Below are 6,427 nucleotides of genomic sequence, written 5' to 3'. Positions count from 1 at the left end.
CTAGAAGGAATTTGTTAAATCGACCTTGCAAAGCCCTAATCCAAGGGGGAGAGCGAACTTTAGGGTAGTTGATTTATGCTAAGCATGTTGCTTGGAACTGTTGAAATGGTTTTAACAAAGGCTAATCTTGTTAAAGACGAATTGTTGACCCAAGTTATGCTTGGTTGTTTGGAAAAGGGTATCTCCAAGTGAATGTCGACTGGTTGTGTTGGTAAGAGGAGAGGATCTTACTAAGGATAGGCGGATCATAAGCAGGGTGATTGCTTGATGTGGTTTTAGATGCTAATCCAAGTTGTTTGTGATTGATGATTGCATGGCCGGGTCTGAGATGACTGATTTCCGTGGAAACAAAAGGGATGTTTTCCCTAGTAAATGTTATTAAGTTGGTTGCTTCAGCTGTGGTTGATTTCCTTAAGGGATAATTAAGGAAGGATGGCGCTAGCTATCCCCTCCCCCCCCGCGAACCGCCAAACCCTAACCAAGGGGGTTATGAATCTGTGCCCGGAATGTGGACCGAACCCGCCGCGAGAGGTCTCTTCGTGGAAATTACTTGGCATAGGAGGATGCTTGGGTGCTAGTGGGGGCTCTGGCCGTAAATCCCAATGCCTCCGGACCCTACAAAAGTGTTCTATGTGACTCGAGATGGGACATGCCTTGATACTAGTTACAAGGCGGAATCTTGGTAGGATAAACCTTTGGGTTTTTATTGTCGGGAGACGGAAGGATTTTTCTGCGGAGGCAAAAAGGAACACTTAATTCTCCTGTATGGGCGAGAGACAAACATTAATCTAAAGATAAGTTAAGGAAGTGTTTGATCTTGTTTTATCTTGTTTTTGTGTCAGTGCCCTAAATTACGTAAAGGAACATGTGATTAACAGGTTAATTAAGGAAGCTGCTTTTATGTGTCAAACATAATGTGATAGGTAATTAGATAACTAAAACAACCCCCGACGGAAGCATGGTGGATGTGACCAATGGGTCTATCCTACGGAAGGGTGGTCTCGGTTAGCCGAGAGCTTTCCTCAATGGAATTTAATTTGAAGCGAACGTTAGTTAGAGAGTTCGAGCGATGCCTCCCTCTCGTTTCCCATTCTCTTTGAACCAAGTGCGGTATGAGTCTGCTTGGGTCCAGTTGAATCTATGCAAAGTGGAGCGGCTGTCGAGCGACGCTAGAAGGCTGTTAGGAAGACTTGACTGCTAGGAACCCGGACTTCAGGTCGATCCTAGTGGGAACGGCTGAATAAGTTCCGTTGCGAGGCAAACTCGAGAGACCCTAGTTGGCAAACCTCGTGTCATTCCTTGGGAGTGCTGGGTGGCATCTTCTAGATTGATCTCTCGATGGGCTGCTAAGACGGTCCCACAATTTGAGGACCGGGCACGTTACACTGCAGGAGAGTACACATCCATAGTAATCCCAAGGGAATCTTCATGGTTGTAATATCCCTACTCTCAACTACAAGCAGAAACTGATCATACCCTGAGTAAAGATCACCCAAAGAATAGATCGCTCTGCCTGCAAAAGCCTCTGCAAATTGATCAACCACAGGACCTGCATCCACATTTCTTATGGTCACTTTATTGACCAGTTGCATGTCTTGAATAAATCTCAAAGCACCATTCTTTTTGGGCATATTAAACCAACGATTTGAGTATGGGGCTGAAGAGGGCTCCAAGATCTTCATGCGAATATTTTCATTTAGCAAGTCCATTAGCTTTGGCAAGAAAGTTTTAGGCACTGGAATAGGTCTCAAGTTCCATGGTACATGTGGCACAGTAAATATTACCATAGAAGAGACAACATTTGGATCTACACAACCCATTTCCAAATGCAAATGAAAATGCTTTTCCATGCCTATCCAACATCTGCATAAAACAATCTCTTTCAATAGGCAAAAGAAACCCTTCTATACCAACTTTCAATTTCTATAATGTTTCAGATGTAAACTGATGACCTATATCTTTAGGATCCCATAAGCTTGGCTGCCTTGACGCTTTTTCATATAGACCCTCACTTTTTGGTGGAAGAGGCAAAGTAATTGGTTTCATTTTTTTGTCAACTATCTTATACTTTGTCTCCGCAAGTTCTTCAGCCCATTGTAATCCTTCCTATTGCAAACAATACTATCCCCCCATCTTGTCTTTCCTTCTAACGACCTTTCACGTCGGGCTCACCAATGTCAGAGGGGTTTTTGTTGAAATGTCGTATCCACTGGGGATCAGAGATAGAAGGAAGTAGAGATAGGAGATGGAAGAGAAGAAAAAGAATAGACAAGAGGTAAACATGATAAAGACAAAGCACAATGAATCAAATCAATATGTATTGATAGAACCTGGAATCCCTTGTGTGGCACTACTCAAAAGAAATCTCCAAGCATTAGATCTCATTGAGCTCCCTCGTAGACAAAAAATGTGCATCAAAACAATAGCTTTTTCTCTGCTGCCCGAAACCCAAATCTGATGGCTCTGTTGGTTCCGAAAGGGGAGTCAAGAATCTCCCAGTTCACTCCTTCTTCTTTTAGTTCAAAGTGTTGTTTGCTGCCTGTCAGTTGCAATCGAAATGCACATGATTTTGCCCATCTTTCTTTTTCATGAAAAATCCAAAAACTGATTGAAAAAGCAACTTGCTTTTTGCATGCCACCCTATTCTAGAATTTTCCCTAGCCTTTTAGGATATTTACAATAAATAATATCAAATATATAAAAAATAGGCTAAACATATTCAAAAATCTAGTATTTTGAACCATCCATGCCATTGAAACTAGCACTAATGACTCAGATCACATTGACTCTCTAGACCAACAAGAAAGTCGGATGATGTGCACTCTAGATTTTTTCACACTATGTCATCTACGTAGTGGCATGACAACAGTGCGCAATCACAATTTTCACATACCAAATAACAATCCAAATGGAGAGAAGAAGGAGCAATCAGGGAGAATTTTGATTAGGTGTCCTAGGGTTTTACCCCCCTTTCGGAGCCAACAGAGCCATCAGATTTGCAGTTTGAGAAGTAAAGAATAAGCTAATGTTTGGTACACCTTTTTGGTCTACTAGGGAGCTCCAAGAGATCTAATGCTTGGAGATTTCTTCCGAGTAGTAAGAGACAATGATTTGGATTATCTTCTTAGGTTTTATCAATACGTAGTGCTTTGATTCATTGAGCTTTGTCTTTGTCTTATGTACCTCTTGCCTATTCTTTTTCTTCTCTTCTATATCCTATTCTCTACTTCCTTCTCTCTGATTCCCACTGCATATTATCTTTCAGCTAACACCCTTTGACAATGGGTGGAGGACAGGGTTTTGAAAATCACCCACAAGGAGGACATAGGTGGAGGACAGGGTTCTGGAAAACACCCACAAGCTAAATAGTGATGGCCTAGATTTGTACAAGCAAGAAAAGAGGTCGGTTGAGGGGAACCTGATGATTATCCATGCAAGTTGCAAGTTAGGGTTGCAAATTTTGGGTGAGGTAAAAAGAAATCCCTTCTGCCAGTCCCTCACATCCCTATGAACAATTCAACTCTAATATCCAAGCTAGGTAGCAGGTGGTGTATTAATAACTATGGGCAATATAGATTCTCGAAAGTGTGGGGATCACCCTCCTCTCCTAAAATCTCCCTCATCCTTTGGCCAATCTTGCACAAGGCAGTGTGGTCGTAGGAAAGAGCTTAGAAGATTAGGATTTGTACTAACTTTTATCCAAGATGTGGCAATGAGAAAGAATCACTCACCCACCTCTTTATCAACTACCCCAAGAACAAACCCTATTTGCATTGGCATCAAATAAATATTTGGGCTTTCCACCCTTATGTGATCATATGGACAAAGATTTTATTACAAGAAGCCAATGGTCTCTTGTCTACCCTCTAGAAATGCCTAAGGAGGATCTATCTCTAGGCAGTTTGGCTAGCAAAGAAATGAAATGGTTTTTAATAATCAAAATGTTCTCCTGCTACCTAAACTAATGCTTGATTTTGAATTGTAGGTCAAGAAATAAGCTAGCCCCATTGCATAGGCTGAAACAAAGGTATTGGTGTCCAGTGTTGGAGGTCATCTATCTAAGAGAGAATGAAGGGTTGTTTTAAGAAAAAAAGAGAGGAGTTGGAAGTCATTCTCTCATTGATGCCCAAAAAATCAAACCCCAAGCATGGGCAAAGTATTGCAATCCGAAGGGGCAGCAAGAAGTTAATGGTGGACAAAGAGGAAGAGTTGGTCACCCTAAAGAAGCCAAAAATCCATGAAGAATGCATGCTACGTATGGAAATGAGGGAAATGATCTATTATGAAACATGGTCCCAACCTTGGCCCCAAGTCAATGCAAGGACTGTCCCTCAAGACCCCCATTATGTATCGGTGCTTCATACACACATGATTCCTCCTCTCTCTTCCACTATGTAAGATGTCTTCCACTATGTAAGATGAAGAATGATGTCTATAGTATAGCTAGATCTAGGGAGTCTAAGGGATACTATCATCACTTGTCTCTAATATTCCTCCAAAATGGTACTATACCTTTTTTAATGTAAATATCCCCTCTTTCCCTTTTAATATAATTTTATGTTTCACACACACACACACACACACACACACATGTTAGCTATTCAACATTTTGGTGATAAAAAATAGCCTTCCTATTATCATTCTTTGATATCTTGCTTTTGTAAGCACCATCTTAAAATTTATATGCTCCTTTAATTCATAAAATATTGGATATATTCTTTTATGTTTTTGTCTCTTCAATGTAATAATCTTCCTATTAAAAAAGTTTATCTTGCTCTTCACATCACCATCTTTTTAGATGTATATTCTCCCTATCTACTTGAATTCGTAAAATTTTTTGTATATTCCATTGTGGTTTTCATCAATTTTAACCCATTATAGACACATTATTTCATCCCTTTCTTATTCATTATGTTTTCTCTCTCTTTTGGTGCTTTCAGATCCAACAATCCTCCACTCTCATCCTTCACTACTCATCGAATTCTTTCATCTTATTACTATGTTGTTACCATCTTATCTATCACGTCATAGATGGTTCAAATAACCCCTCTCTCCCATCTTTATCCCCTCTCCCTAAATGGTGGTCCCTCCCCCACTACAATAACTTGGCCTTTCTTGTTTTTACAATGTTCTATCATTTGCCTACTATTACACCAACTATTTTGCCATAATCTTATGATAAATATCAATTGTATTTAACCTATGCATCATATCTAATTTTTCTTAGTAAACCTTCCCTTTATATCGTGGTCCTTTGTTATAAGATACATTGCAGCTCCAAAGCTATCTGTGACCAAATTCATGATGAAACCTACCTATTTCATTGGCTCTATTCATCATAAATTTATGAATGCTAATTGTAACCCTCATAAATTTCATCTTCTTAGCTACAACCTATAGCCTTGGTTCATAGCCCTCTTGATCTTGGCCTCTACCTATACCTTCTTAGTGCTAATGCCAGCCATGGACATTGTGACTTATATCCATGCCAATCTACATGAGGATAAAAACCTTGCCTATCACATAAATATAAATGCCCTCCATGATACATTTTCTCCTATGGTGTAGCTCCTTGTGCACTCTCAATCTGCCCATCTTTACTTTTTGCAACTATCTTCAAATTGTACTAATCAGCCCACTTGTTATGGATGCCAATAAGGTAAAATGTTATAAGGGTGGACATGGATAACAACTAGGTGGGGCCTTTGACACCTAATATGCATTAGAATTTATGGTTCCCACCCTCTTCTTTTGTATGGATGCAAGTACTAGTCTTCACCTCTACCCCTATCATAGTGTACTTTTATTGGTTCTATTCATGTTGTAAATTGTTGCAATTTACAGTTTAATATACTATTGCTAGTTTACGCATGTCCCATATTGATGATTTCTCTAAATAACAACTCTTTGATGGAATGTTTAACCATTAGCTTGTTCCTTTTAACCCTATGTATACACCCTTTGGTAACACATTCATGTGGGAAAGTGCAATACATTGCTTATCTTTGTAATCTTTATAGGAGCTAATCCCTTGTTCATTCCTTTTTATAGTTTGACATGTGGCACCCTAACCTAAAGTTTATGGGATATCATGACTTGCTGCCATCCTCTTCTATCTTTGTACTAAGGGTCCACTCCGACACATTTGTATCATTCAATTATTGACATCAATAATGCTACTTTCCAAGCACATCTTGATTTGGAAAGACTTCTAAGTTGTTGTAGTTGGATACCTTAATTGGCTAAAAATCTACCATATAGCCTTCTCCAACCCAAGAAATGCACTTTCTAAATTGAGAATGTTGGTTGATAACTTTGGATTCACTTAATCAAGGAAGATGGATGGAATCATAGCCAATGGGTAGAATTATCATAAAGAATTGTTTGCAATATCTTTTCCCATACTAATATAATGTTTCAAGAGGAA

Source organism: Lygodium microphyllum, chromosome 18 (genome assembly GCF_053477565.2).
Source record: "Lygodium microphyllum isolate KBCC chromosome 18, Lygodium_microphyllum_v1.1.10, whole genome shotgun sequence".
Taxonomy (NCBI): Eukaryota; Viridiplantae; Streptophyta; class Polypodiopsida; order Schizaeales; family Lygodiaceae; genus Lygodium; species Lygodium microphyllum.
Note: the sequence above shows the minus strand (reverse complement) of the source record.